This window comes from Nicotiana sylvestris, chromosome 12 (assembly GCF_000393655.2).
Source record: "Nicotiana sylvestris chromosome 12, ASM39365v2, whole genome shotgun sequence".
Classification (NCBI taxonomy): Eukaryota; Viridiplantae; Streptophyta; class Magnoliopsida; order Solanales; family Solanaceae; genus Nicotiana; species Nicotiana sylvestris.
Genome location: NC_091068.1, coordinates 77347840 through 77363153, shown reverse-complemented (window position 1 = coordinate 77363153; position 15314 = coordinate 77347840).

Below are 15314 nucleotides of genomic sequence, written 5' to 3'. Positions count from 1 at the left end.
GCTTCCTGGAGCCTAACCTTCCCTTTGATGGAGATCCTCGAGGTCGAGTACCACCTCTGTGCTGGCGAAGGCGTCATCGGCTTCCTGGAGCCTAGCCTTATCCTGATGGAGGTCCTCGAGGTTGGGTACCACCTCAGGACTGGCGATATTGTCGCTCCGTGGAACTTAACTTTCCTTTGATGGAGATCCTCGAGGTCGGGGACCACCTCGGGACTGGCGAATGCATCTTCGGCTTCCTGGAGCCTAGCCTTGTCCTGATGGAGGTCCTCGAGGTCAGGTACCACCTTGGGACTAGCGATGTTGTCGGCTCCCTAGAGCTTCACTTTCTTTTGATGGAGATCCTCGAGGTCGGGTACCACCTCGGGACTAGCGATGATATCATTGTCTCCTTAAAGCCTAACTTCTATTTGATGGGGGTCCTCGAGGTTGGGTACTACCTCGGGACTGGCGATGATGTTGTTGGCTCCTTAAAGCCTAACTTCTATTTGATGGGGGTCCTCGAGGTCGGGTACCACCTCGGGACTGGCGATGATGCCGTTGGCTCCTTAAAGCCTAACTTCTATTTGATGGGGATCCTCGAGGTCAGGTACCACCTCGGGACTAGTGATGATGTTGTTGGACTTTCAGAGCCTAACTTTTTTTAATGGAGATCCTCGAGGTCGGGTACCACCCTGGTGCTGGAAAAGGCTTCATCGGCTTCCTGGAGCCTAGCCTTGTCCTGATGGAGGTCCTTGAGGTCGGGTACCACCTGGGGACTAGCGATGGTGCTTTTAGCTGGTTTTGAGGCAAGCGAATCGTCGCCGTTTTTTCCATATATATACATGGACCTTTTTTGCTTTTTAGGGGATCCCACCACTTTAAGCAGTTGCCCTTCTTTTTCTGCGCTAGCCTTTCATTGCTCCAGCACTAAGCACTTGCACATATCCCCGCTTTAGTTTTCTAATTTTGTCATAGCCATGGCTGTTATGTCGGAGTCTGCCCGACAAGGAGGGGAGAGCTGCGCTTCCGGCATTCAGGACTAACGAGAGTATGCCTTGAAGGTTGTTTCTTCGATAGGAGAAGAACATCTTGGGTTAGTGAGAAAAGACTGCGGATAGGGGGAAAAGGTAGTACCACAGATACTTCCCCTGGGTGAGGGCATCATGGATCGTGCCGGTAGATTTTTGAATGTGTACACGTACCCTTTCACATTGGGCCCCCTTGATAGGGTTGTACTCAACTTCTGCCTAGAGTATCGGGTTACCTTGGCGCAGATCCATCCATCATTTTGGCGAATAGTACTGATGATGAGATTTTTCGCGGAGAAGGCGGGGCTTGACTTTACTCTTAGTCATCTTATCAGGCTGTACTGGCCCTTCCATCATCGAGGTCTGCTGACCTTGCGATGCTGATCGACCATGCCCTTTGTTGTTGACGACAAGGAAGACAGAGATCTGGGGTGGATGAGTCACTTCGTCCGAGTGCGAACCGCTGACATTATCCCCATAGAGCTCATGTCATTCCCTAAGGAATGGAATTATACTCGTAAGTGGTACATCTCGTGCTTTCTTGGTTCTATCTATGAAGAAAGCCCGGTTTCGTAATCGTGCCTTCTTTTCTTTTCCTGCAGCGATTTCATGGGCACCGGGCGATGTCCCTGATTGGGTCCGAAAGTTGGCGACGTACTCGACTTTTGACATGCGCAAGTGGTGAGCTGCATCCAAGGGTAGATTGAGCGAAACATCATGGTGAGTGATGTGCTATACTTCCCCCTCCCTTCCTTTATTTGGAGAGGTGCTTTCCCTCCATGTGTATTAAGCTTGCTGTTGTAGGCATTGAAGAGCCGTCCGAGGCGAGGCTGCACTCCTCCGAAGAGGGGGAAGGGTTTCCAACTTCCGGGCTGAAGAACGACGACAATAAGGGAGAGATGCCTTTACGAGGTGATGGTGCTCAAAATAAGGTAGAATGGGACCGGGGCTTCAGAGTGGAAGCATCGTTTGAGCCTGTTGTGTACGTGGTTCCTGGTTCTGGAAGGAGGGTTTCTCTGTCGCTGTCGCCTTTATTTTCCGTCGATAATACTTCGGGAGATACTAGAAACTCGGGGTCGCGTACACCGAGCGATCGTGCTTCGACCGGAGTCGACTTTTTTAGGGATGAAGGAACTAGATTGGCAGGTGTGCGCTCGGCCTTCGAGGAAGTGCAACAACTTCACTTTATGGTGAGTTTCTGTATAGGTCTTTTGAGCTTCGCGCCTTTCCTTTCTTATTGGGCTTTATTTTGCAGGCGTTCGACAAGCTTAAGTCTGGGCTGCTTCGTTGTGAAGCCAGGCTACGGAAAGCTCTAGATGAGGAGATATCCCTTAGGCTCCTTTGTGAGGAAAAGGAAGTCGAGCTGGGACACTTGCAGTATGAGGTGGGTCAAAGTTTGAACTACGAGAACCATCTGAAGGAGCAGGTAATTTTCTGTCCTGGGTGAGCGTGCACCCTGCCTCTTGGTTCCTAAGGCTAATACTTAGTTTATTTCAGTTGTAGAAAAAGACGGAGGCCCTGGAGCGGCTTCGAGATGAAGTTGGTCGGCCAGACGTGAATATGATAAGCTGAGAGCTCGGGCGGAGGCTTAGGCTTTGGAGGGGAAGGACACTCTAGCTAAAGTTCCTACTTTTGAAGCTCAACTCCGCTTAGCCCGTGATAATGCTTTGGTTCAGACAGACATGATTGTGAAGCTTGAGTCCGAGCTTTCGAAGGTCAAGTCTAAGATCGTCAATGCTCGGGCAGAAGCTGCAATGAGCCGGACTAGGGTTGACCGGGAGATGGCGATCTATTCAAAGGACGTTGCCGATGCTCAAGCTGAGCAGAGAAGGATTCGCAACCGTGAAGGGAGGGTTGAAGAATATGCTCGCTGCAAATCTCAAAGAAAGACCCTCGAAGAGATCTGCGCTAGGGGCTTTGCCCTCTCGGGGGAATTGGCGCTAGCAAGGGCGGACGAGCATGATGCTCGGTTGCTTTTGCCCGATGCCGAAGAAAGCGAAGATGAGGCCGGCAGGCCGTAGCCCCCGGGGGGCATAGCTTTTTCCATATGTATGTAGCATTTTCGAAGCATGTTTGTAGACGGAGATTGCGCTTTTTCGCACATGTGTATGAAAGAAAACCTTGTAGCTTTATTTCCTTTGTATCTCTTACTGTCTTGAATTTGGACATCGGACTGGTCTTCGAGTTGGTAGGACTCCTTAAAGTCATAATATGGCCCTAGGGCTCGTTGGACTGGCCCGTAGGCTCTTACGCACTTTCACTCTTAGGCATAATTAGGCCATCTACTTTGGGCGCAGTCCTTGAGTCGGGCATCGACTTGAGCTTATTTGGCCTTCGAATGGCCGAACTTTAGACTGGTGACAGTGGCTCTTATGCTTTTGGTCGATGCGACCTTTTAATGAGGGCTGGCGACAATGGCTCTTACGCCGTGGGCCGATGCGACCTTCTAGTGTACGTAGGCTGGCGATAATTGCTCTTACGCCTTGCTCTGAAGCATATTTAGTTAACTGTTTTGGGTCCGGTCTTCGAATAGGGTTACGACTCGAGCTCATTTTGACCCTCAAGTTTTCAGATTTCAAGCTGGCAACAATAGCTCTTATGCTTTAGGTCAATGCAACCTTTTGTGTGTATTGCCCTGAGGCTCATTAGGCTGGCGACAATGGATCTTACGCGCTTGGTCCATGCGACCATTTATGTAGGCTTTATTTTCCTCTCATTAAGGACTTTTGAAGTAATTTTTGCCTGAGTCATCATCGGTTCAGGAAGAACCTCGATTTCGAGTAACTTGCGGCGATGTTCGAGAACCTCGGGAGGTTTGGCTCAGAGGTTGAGTAGCTTGAAGCCTATGATTTGGAGCTGACATGGTCGAAGCTCTTTTGCCTATGACGAGGGTAGCTTGTTTAACTAGTTTTTTCCGAAGTAGATTCAGAGTAATTTGAAGGCATGTGTGGGTTGGTGACAATGGCTCTTACGCCTTGTAGCGACAGTCGGGTGTCCTCGAGTCGCGTTAGTTCGGCTGGTACAGTCGTGTAACTAGAGTCACTTGTGTTTGGCCAGAGCCTTTGAGTCCCAAGTGAAGTAATTTCGGCATCTATATCAAGGGTATGCCTATTTAGGGGTCTTACAAGTTCGATATATAGCCGAAACTTTGGGATCGGGTCTATGCCTTTAGTGAGGTCTTACAAGTTTTACATGCCGTTGAGGTCTTACATTTTTACATGCCATTGAGGTCTTACTGGTTTTACATGCCGTTGAGGTCTTACAGTTTTACATGTCATTGAGGTCTTACAGGTTTTACATGCCGCTGAGGTCTTATAGTTTTTACATGTCGTTGAGGTCTTACAGGTTTTACATGCCGTTGAGGTCTTATAGCTTTTACATGCCGTTGAGGTCTTATAAGTTTTACATACCGTTGAGGTCTTATAGTTTTTACACGCCGTTGAGGTCTTACAGATATAGTTGTTGCCTTATGTAGGTCTTACGGGACCAAGTCTGCTCGCTCGGGGTCTTACAGCCTCGGGTTTTGATAAGTCAATGGAGATGACACTTGACGGCAGTCGCCGAGTCATCGAGGGTTTCTCGACTATGGAGCCATTATTTGCAAACTCTGTATTGCCTCATCAAAGGCTTATGGTTTGGAGATCCCGACCCTGGGGTTGTGCAATTTTGGAGATATCAACGCCAGTCCCCGAGTGTTCGGGGCGCTTTTGGACTTGGAGATATTTCGTGATTTTCATGTTGCCTCATCGAGGGCTTACGAGCTTGGAATCTCGATCTGGAGGTCATTAAGGTGTTGAATTGTTGACGCCAGTCCCCGAGTGTTCGGGACGTTTTTGGCGGAGGAGTCGTTTTTATGAAGGTGTTGAGGTTCCTTTGGAGTGTGAGATGCCTTGATAGAAGACATTCTTCAATTATTTGGTACAAAGTGCACATGTATTAGCCATCGGGGGCTCCGGCTATACGGACACAGTTCGTTTGACCGTTTGGCCTGGTACGTCATTTTCCAACTAGGACCCCATTTTGGTGCTTCTTAGATTTTCCGAGTGCATGACCCTCCGGAGGAATGCCCCCTAGTGCTCGGGGTCGATCGCAAAAGAAGCCTCGAACACTTGTTTAGTCTCCCTTAGGTAGCATGCAGATGTTGCCTCGTTAAGAACCTTGCTGGTAAAATGCTTTTCGGGATAAAAACTCGGTCGAAGGAAAAGAGTGGAACGGATGTTTTAAAACCTTAAGGTCTTCGAGCTGGGTTAATGCTCTGACTTCTTTGATCGGGCGCCTGCATAAGGGTTAGTACAAAATACAAAATGAAAAGGGAGATGGTTATACCTTAGTGTAGGATGTGCCAGCGACGTTTCGACGACCGATACGTCCTAGTTACTAGAGACGAGGATGCGGTACGGTCCTTTACTTTGTTTGATCGGATTTATTTGAAGGTGTGGCTTGATTACCCTTTAGCTCTTTTGCAAGGGGAGGTACTGATGTCGGTGCCACGTCGTGCACTGGGAACATCTCCCTTGTCGCATGTTGTTCCCTATAGACGGTTTTAATCCCATCCTTTGTTGGGAATTTCATCATTTGGTGTAAGGTGGATGGTACTGCTCTCATGCAATGTATCCATGGCCGTCCGAATAAGGCATTGTACCTCATGTCTCCTTAGATGACATAGAATTTGGTGTTTTGGGTCGTGCCGGCCACGATGACTGGGAGGGTGATTTCTCCTTTTGTTGTTTCACTTGCCATATTGAATCCGTTGAGGACTCAAGTGACGGGCACGATTTGGTCAAGAAGTCCGAGCTGCTTTATCACCCTCGACCTGATAATGTTGGCCGAGCTACCTGGGTCCATGAGCACACGTTTTATTTGAAAAGAATTTACAAGGAAAGATATTACCAGTGCGTCATTGTGAGGTTGAGAAAAGGTATCGGTGCCCTCTTCATTGAATGTGAGGGCATCCTCGGGAATATATCCCCGGGTTCACTTTTCTCTAGTGATGGATATTTTTGTCCTTCTCATTACGGGTTTCTGCGGGGCATCGACGCCTCCCAAGATCATGTGGATGACATGTTGTGGCTCATTTGCTTCATTCTTCTTGGCCGCCTCTCTTTCCCGGAACTGATTTTTGGCTCGGCCGCTAAGGAATTCCCGGAGGTGGCCTTTGTTAAGTAGTCGAGCTACCTCCTCTCGAAGTTGGTGGCAATCCTCAGTCTTGTGGCTGTGCATGTTGTGAAACTCACACACTAAGTTATGATTCCTCTATGAAGGATCCAATTGTATAGGCCTGGGCCACTTGGCGTCTCTGATTTTACTGATAGCGAACACGATGTCCAATACATCGACGTTGAAGTTGTATTCTGACAAGTAAGGTGCCCCCATTGGTCCTGCGTTCCTATCGAATCTAGCTCTGTTGATGAGTCCCCGAGGATCCTGTCCTCGGTCTATCCATCGATTGTTGCGAGGTGGGTTACGCCTTGGAGCATTCCTCCTGTCTTCGACGTACGGCTGATATCTTTCTTTATTTGGTTTTGGCTCCTTTGCTAGGAGCCTACTTGGGTATATTGAGCCCGAGGGGGCTCCCAACTGGTTATCTTCGGCCCTGATTTTCGACTAGTACCGGTTGTGGACATCCGACCAGGTCACAGCTGGATACTCGATCAAATTCTGTTTCAACTGTTTTGAAGCCACTGAGCTTCGTTCATTTAGACCTTGAGTGACAGCCTGCACTGCCCAGTCATCGGAGACTGACGGTAGCTCCATCTGTTTCATTTGAAAGCGAGATACGAATTCAACATCTCGTTCTCTCTTTACTTAATTTTGAAAACGTCGAGTTTCCTCATTGCTACTTTGATGGCACCTGCATGTGCCTTTATAAAGGAGTCTGCTAGCATGGCGAATGAATCTATGGAATTAAGAGCTAAGTTGTGATACCACTTCATGGCCCCCTTCGAGAGTGTTTCCCTGAACTTTTTCAGTAATACAGACTTGATCTCGTCGTTCTTTATATCGTTGCCCTTTATCGCGCAAGTGTAGGCAATAACGTGTTCATTGGGGTCTGAGGTCCCGTTGTACTTTAGGAGTTCCGGCATTCTGAATTTCTTTGGAATGGGTTTCGGGGCCTCGGGGAATGGCCTTTGTATGAACTTCTTTGAGTCCACGCCTTTCAGGACCGGAGGTGCGCTCGGAATCTGGTCGACCTTGGAATTGTAGGTCTCGACTTTCTTATCGTTGGCTTCTATCGTTTTCTCGCCTAATTCGATCCTTTTGGTGAGGTCCTCGAGCATTTTTACGATAATAGGGTCGGTCATCGACCCGTTATTGCTCGATCTCTCCGGTACCTGTTCGGTTGGGGGAGCTGTCCCCGGAGCTACCGTGCTAGGAGTTTTCTGGTGACTTTGCAGCTGAGCAATAGCCAGCTCTTGTGCCTGCAACATTTCAAAAATAACATGAAGGCTAACCTCACGTTCTTCCCTAGTTGGGGTTTTCTGTGCTTCTTGTTGATCCCCTTGGCGCACACTCCTATCAGTGTGGGAGCTTATGTCTATTTGTTGGGCGTCGCATGAGACCGCGTCCACGGGGACTGGCTCTGGTGCATTCCCAAAGTTTTGTGGTGGCACAACAATGCCTGGAACAGCCACACCATTTTTCCCATGGTCCTCGAGATTGTTGTTTTCGTCTTCATTCACTGAGTTAGACATATTGACCTGAAATCGAAGATCTTGGACAAGAAAAAATATGAAAGATAACTTGCGTTGAGTGACGAAACTAGCAAAAAAATAATCACTATTATTTTTAGCCCCACGGTGGGCGCCAAACTATTTATCGTAAAAATGGTAATAACAATAAAATTTATTGATGGGACTCTAAAAATACGTGATCTATTTTTATGCTAGTTTGTTAAACAGTTGATGCCATATATATGAGATTTAGAGGCAAAATAAAGTTAGGGAGAGAGTTATAACCAAACCGATAGGCCAGTTACTTGGGACCTCGGGCTTGTCAATTCCGGGGCTCGGCCACGAGCTATTGAGGATAATCGGTGTAGGGCTAACAGTTACACTAAGATCAATAAAAGCTCTTTATGGCCAATGATAGGCAACAAATGATGAACAAATATGGAGATAATAAATGAAAGCAATAATATCAAGAGAGAGTATATGAGAGAGCAAAGAGAGTGTTATTCTATATTTCTTGTGGAGCAGCTGGAGCAACAGAGTATTACAAAGTGTCAAGGATCCCCTTTATATAGGAGGGGAAATCCCAACATAGTACAAAATAAATTCATGATAAAGAAATCGGGATGAGACAGCTGGCTAACTTCATGATGCAGGCTCAGACTAGCTTCAGACTAGCCTGACAGATTTTGTCGGCCCTGGCTGCACCCTTCGGGAACTCCCCATATCTGTTGGGGTCACAACCAGCGTTATCCCTAGGTCGGGTGTCGATGGACCTCGAGGGAGGGTTGGTTCGTGGTCTCGAGCGTTCGAGGTGATCTTCCGAGATGCCTTATCAACGAGAAATTGGTTCCTCTGATTTCGCCGTATACAATTTTGAATAAGAAATAATTTTAAAATAAGAATGAAAAATAAAATAAATATGTAAAAAAGCAAAATTCCCCGCACCCCACCCCATTTTTCTTTTTCCTGTTAGCCTCTTCCCCCACCCCTCCCCTTTTTGTTTTCTTGTTTTTCTTATACACTTAAACTTCTTCCCCAAGAAAAAAAATAAAAGATTCTTATTATTTTTTAACTTAATTACCGCCTAAAAATGTAAATGCAAATCATTGTTTGCATCGAGTAAGACCTGTCTATGAGCCAGAAAAGACCTATATCATTCCCACTTCTTTCAACTCGACTTATCCACTAACGCCGCCGTAATCTCTATCATCAATGGTGGACAAGAAGAAACACCGGCGAGCAGCTCACGACTCCGACTTCGATTCCTTTTCAAAACCAAGCCAAAACCCGATTCTGTCATCCTCCAAACCCTAAAAAACCTCTAGGCTTCCTTCGCCGCCTCCAGTTCCAAAACCCTAACTCTCGCCGATGTCGGCCTCTCCACCACCTGTCGTGAAGTGACCGACCTCCCAATCGACGAGGTACAATACAATATAAGATTCACTGTCTACGAAAATTCCGGCCAAAGTTCCGGATCTGAGTAGAAACATAAAATAGGAAGACAATGAGGTAATGATAAGAGGAAACGGGAAAAGCATCGGTCAGAATAGATGATTTTATGTTTGAATTTTATTTTAATTATTTTTAATCTACCATGTGACATGGCATCTACACATTATTAATTTTTGACGTGGCAGCCAACGTGGAGGAGATTGTATTACACGCATTGACAACCTCCTGTCATAAGCATTTATTATACACGGTTTGAAGGAGTGCAAGTGTTCCATTGGAAAGTTATTAAGTTTGGAGACCGGCATGACAAAGTGGCATAAGTATAGGTGTCATTTAGGCTATTTTTCCTTTATTTTTAGTTGATATACATAGATTATACTATAGTTATATACAATTATACATATATATTATATATTTATCGGCTAGTTTTAGTTTAAGCGGTTGAGTGAACAACTATTTAGGTTAATTCATATAAAAAAAGTGGTTGGTGACTTTTCCAGCTAAAAATTAATGTTATAGTTGAGAAAAAGAAGATTAAATTTAGGAAAATTATTTAACTATATATATAAAACGTTTTAAAAATCAAATTTTGGGAAAATGCATAAGTTGTCTCATGTAGTTGTCTAAAAAGGTCAATTATATACTTAACCTTTAAGACGACCTAATACTCTCTTATCCTTATTTTTGTGGAACTAATAACACCTTAAAAGCTGATGCTGGCAAAAATAAAAAGAGGCGAATGAGAGTCAAAATTTAAGGCAAACATATAAAGAAAAAGAAAAAGAAAGTGTTTTCCCCCTCCTCCTATTATTCTATCTCTTCATTCTCCCTCTTCAACTGCCTCTCTTCTTCTCCTAGAAACTCCTAATTTTTATCCTCTAATTCCATTAATATTTCTTTATATATAAACCCAAATATCAAAACTAAAAAATTTCAAAAACAAAAAAGAGCCTCAACTAATATTTTTATCTTAATTATCTGACTCAATTCACCTTTAACTAATTCGAATTCTCGAAAAACTAATAATGAAGGTCTCAACAAATTTCACCTCCAATCTTTTCCAATAAATAGTTAAATTGATTTTGAACTCCACTTAGTAAATATATTACTACTATATATAAATGGGAAGAGAAGGACGAACACGACTGTTTCAAATTGTACATTCTGCCTTGTCTATGTTTTCACTTTTGAATTGACAAAAAATGTGCTTTGTTTTGAACAACTCTATTGGGACCCGACAATCTTAAATATAAACATGTGTGCTCTACGTGTCCTTCTCTATTGTATGTGCCATTTTTTCTATGTGCTTAGTTTTTCTATGCTTCTCTCTTGATGTGTATGTGAACGTTTGATTCTATTTTTTTTTTGAAATTATTGATTTAGAATCTAGATTATGTGATTTACAATCTTCATTTTACCTCTGAAATTGTATTTGTGTTTATGCTTATTTTTCTTTAGCAAAGTGTGTTTGCTTTTAATAATTTATTTCTCTCTTTCTTCATTCTTTGTAATCCTGTCATATATGTGGCTACCTGGTAAAATGCCTTTTCGAAAATTTTCTGCTTGGTACTGGCCACAACCATTAAAATAAAATAATGATAACAAGGGAAGAGTTTTGATGCAATCAATGTGTTTGATGAAATTCTCTAGTTAAATGAAGATAGCTCAGATAGTTCTAGCAAGTCTGTTAACCTCTTCTCTTAATTAATCAGCTCTTGACATAACAATGTACATTGAATGATGAAAGCTTAATTTCTACTATTGATTACAACTCTAAATTCTTATTGATTTTGTTAATGGTAAGTCTCTATGATCAATTGGTGTGGTTTATGTTGTCCTTGTTTGAATGTACAGTAATTTATCTTAAAAAACTTTCAGCATTAATATTGCTTGTGCTGATAAAAGTACTCAATGAATTGAAGATGTCCAAGCGCTCAAGTGCAAGTATAAGTAGACCTCTTAAATCACTTATTGAGAGTGCAAACACTTGCTCATTAGGTATTTTCGTCTAGGTTGAAGCTTGTACTAGTATAGATTGAGCTTGTGATCATGAAACATGTGGGATTACTTACCTCTGAGAATGTGTTATGTGCATGAATACATTATTTTGGATCTTAAGGTCGGGTAACTATTTGAGAGCTTTTAGTGATATGAAGAGAAAAATAACGATTGTTTCCTATCACATTGATTTGCTCTCACTTTTCTTACATTTGGTCGAATATTATAGTCATTCGTTTGACTTTCTTCTTTACTCTTCGATAGGCAAATGTAACTTTAATCATGCAACAAATGAAATAGGCATATTTTTCTTGGGTTAAATATTTTAATTAACAATACCCAGGATCTCTTACGTGTAACTAATCTATCTCGGCACCAAGAAGGCATTTCTAAATTATAATGTTTTATTCTTTATGCTATTGAATCTCAAGTATGACCTTGCAGTTTGGTATCATATTTACAATTCTTTAACCTGATAATATTATCATTATCCCTTAGAAAGAAGAGCTCTCTCGACGACTTATGCTCGGCTTTAGTATGTGAATTTGTGTTAGTTAATCTCTTTTTCAATTTGTTTTAGGAAATATTAGTCATCCATGGATCCTTTTGGAGTCACCTAGATACTGGCATACCTAAACTGTAACGATCCGGCCAATTGTTTTAAGTATTTTAACCTCGACTTCCCCCTATTATTGCCTCCTTTATGATATTTTATGGTTACATGACTTGTCGGGGGTGTTTGGTTTCTGTTTCGGGCAAGTTTTGCAGTGAAATGGAACATATAGTCCCTAAGTCGGAACTTTAAGTTGAAAGAGTTTACCGTGATTTAACTTTTATGTAGATGATTTCGGAATAGAGTTTTGATGGTTTCAATAGCTCTGTATGGTAATTTTGGACCTAGGAGCGTGACCGGATGTTGATTTGGAGGTCCGTAAGTCGGTTTAGCTTAAATTGGCAAAAGTTAGGAAGTTGAAGGTTTGGAAGGTTGGAAAGTTTGACTGGGAGTTAACTTTATTGATATCAGGGTTAGATTCAGATTTCAGAAGTTAAAATAGGTCCGTCATGTCATTTATGACTTGTGTACAAAGTTTGAAGTCAATCTGAGTCGTTTTAGCATGAATCAACATTAATTTTGGAATTCGGAAGTTCATAATTTCATAGGCTTAAATTGGGTTGCGATTCATATAATCGATGTTGTTTGATGTGATTTTTGGTCTCGAGTAGGTCCGTTATGTGTTTTAAGACTTGTTGGTATATTCAGACGGGGTCCAGGAGACCCCAGGTGTGATTCATATTGCATCCGGATCAAATTTGGACTTGGTGCATTGCTGAAGCACTACTACTTCTGGTGCAATCGCACCTGCACATTTTGGGTCATTGGTGCGGTGCCGCATGAGCTGCTCTCAATCCGCAGAAGTGAAGTAGGCAACCCAGGCTTTGGGCCGTAGGTACGAGGAGATATCCGCATCTGCGAGTCCGTATGTGTGGAGGACGGGTCGCATATGCGAACTGAGCTAGCTTGGCTTATTGTCGCAGAAGCGAGCCTTTCCCGCATGAGCGAGTGTGCAGAAGTGTGTTTTGAACTGAAGAAGCGGAAAGCCCGGGCTTAAGTGGGAACCGCACTTGCAATGGTTTTTCTGCAGGTGCGGCATCGCAGAAACTACTGAGTGACTGCAGATAAAAGGCCTAATTTCGACTGTTTGATCTCATTTTTATTTTTGGACATAGAAAGCTCGGTTTGTGGTGATTTTTCGAGATATTTTCAAGGAATTCAGTGGGGTAAGAAATTCTAACTCGGTTTTGGCTATATTACACGAATCTATTATTGTTTTTATCATGTAATTAGTGTTTTGAGTTGGAAATTTGTGAAACTCCTTACGCTAAATTTTGGAGATTTGAAAGGTGATTTGAGTTCGGATTTAAGAAATTCTTATATGGTTGAACTCGTTATCGAACGGGTATTCACATTTTATAATTTTGGTCGGATTTTGAGACGCGGACCAGGGTTGACTTTTTATTTCTTCGCAAAGCTCATAATTTTACTGTTCGAAATAGTTTCCTATAATTTATATTTATGGTATGAAGTTATTTTGGCTAGATTTGAACTGTTCAGAGTTGGATAATCGAGGGAAAGACCTACTAGTGGATTGAGTTAGCGTGTTTTGAGGTAAGTGTCTTACCTAACTTTGTGTGGGGAAATTATCCCTTAGGATTGGTGTTGGGTTGTGCTAATTATGCTACGTGAAAGCTGTGTACGCAAGGTGACGAGTGTGTACACGAGCTAAATGTGGAAATTGATCGATTTTAACTATGTAGATTCCTTTCATAACTTAATTGAGTTACCTTAACATGTTATATTCATCATCATTAGTCTATCTTCACATGTGCTAATTGTCTTATTTCTTACTTGTTAATTGCTCTACATGTTTAGTTGAGGTTGTTGTTTCCTCCAATCCTTATTCAATATTTAACCGTGAATTCTTTATTTGGAGTTGTCATTTTTGGAATATCTTATTGTTGAGATTGGTATTGGGTTATAAAGGTCGTGATTCATACTGAGACAAGGTTATAAAGTGTGAAATACTATTCTTGTTGAGTTACTCATTTCCGATTGTTATTGTTGATACTCTTGTGCATATTGTGGTTGAGCCATGGGCGACTTGTTGTGAAAGGATTACTGTTGTTGGTTTCTTGGCAAGTTGTGATATAGTACAGTTGAGGTGCGAATTGTGATACGTTGTGATATTGATATGCATGCGGTGGTATAAGGTTTTGGGATTGAAACGCATGCGGTGAGATAAGGTGGGCTTGATACGCGTTTTGCTAGTAGGGAAACTATTTTAAGCCATATGGTGTGATAAGGTGGGCTAAAACGCGATAAGCTATTTTGGAAAAATAATTTTCAAAACTAAATTCAAGGCTTCCACGGTGATATAAGGAAAGTTTGTGAAATAATTTGTGATTTGACACTATGAGGCGGTACCTCATTAGTGACTCTTGTTGATGCTTTTCTAGTACTTCACTTGTGTTTTGTTGCCTTGTTCTGTGCCATAAGATTCCTTGTTTTCTTCCGTGATACATTATTTGTATTGTTTAGTGTATCCAATCTTAGTATACTTCTTCCTTTTTTCAATTTCATTATTATTATTATTATTACACTATTAATTACTCGTTCAGTTTCTTATTTATTCCAGTAGCGCCTTGACCTGACCTCGTCACTACTCTACCAAGGTTAGGCTTGACACTTACTAGGTACTATTGTGGTATACTCATGCTATGATTTTGCACATCTTTTATGCAGACTCAGGTACCTCCTATTAGCCCAGGCACCAGTGAGTTGAGTTCATACTTAGAGACTTCAAGGTACACCTGCTGACGTACACAAGCCTTGGAGTCACCCTCTATATACTTCTATATCTTCCTTATTTTATTCGATACAGTTGTATAGGGATGATTATGACACTCTTGTAGAGCTGGTGACTCGATATCACCAGGTTTTAGGAAAATTGTAAATGCTGCGTTGTGGAGTTTTCTTTATTGAAATTGTTGAGTATTTGAGAGTTCATTTATTATTTCAGTTATATTTCGCATGTTTGTTAGGGTTACTTAGTCTTAGAGACTAGGCGCATCACGACATCTTACAGAGAGAAATTTGGATCGTGACAAGTTGGTATCAGAGCTCTAGGTTCATAGGTGTTATGAGTCACAAACAGGTTTAGTAGAGTCTCGCGGATTGGTACGAAGATGTCTGTACTTAACTTTGGGAGGATATGAAATTGTTAGGAAAATCTTCACTTCTTTGATTCCATATCGTGCGAATTGTTGACTTCAAAATTCTAAATCTCTGCCTTTCTATTCTCTCATGATGGTGAGGACATGCACAGCTGGATCATATGATCAAACACCTGCGCCCCCTACTAGAGCCGCGAGAGGCCGGGGTCGTGGAAGAGGCCGAGGACAGGCACGTGGTGCAGCTAGAGCACCTACCCGAGCTGCTACAGAGGAGCCACCAGTAGCTCCAGTTAGAGGGAAGGCACCCGAAATGCCTGTTACTGCCCCTGCACTTCAGGAAACCCTCGCCTTAGTTTTTGAGAATGTTTGGTACTCTAGCTCGGGAAAGGTTGATTCTACTTGCTCCTACCACATTTGAGGTTGGGGGAAGAGCATAGACTCCTACCTTCCATAC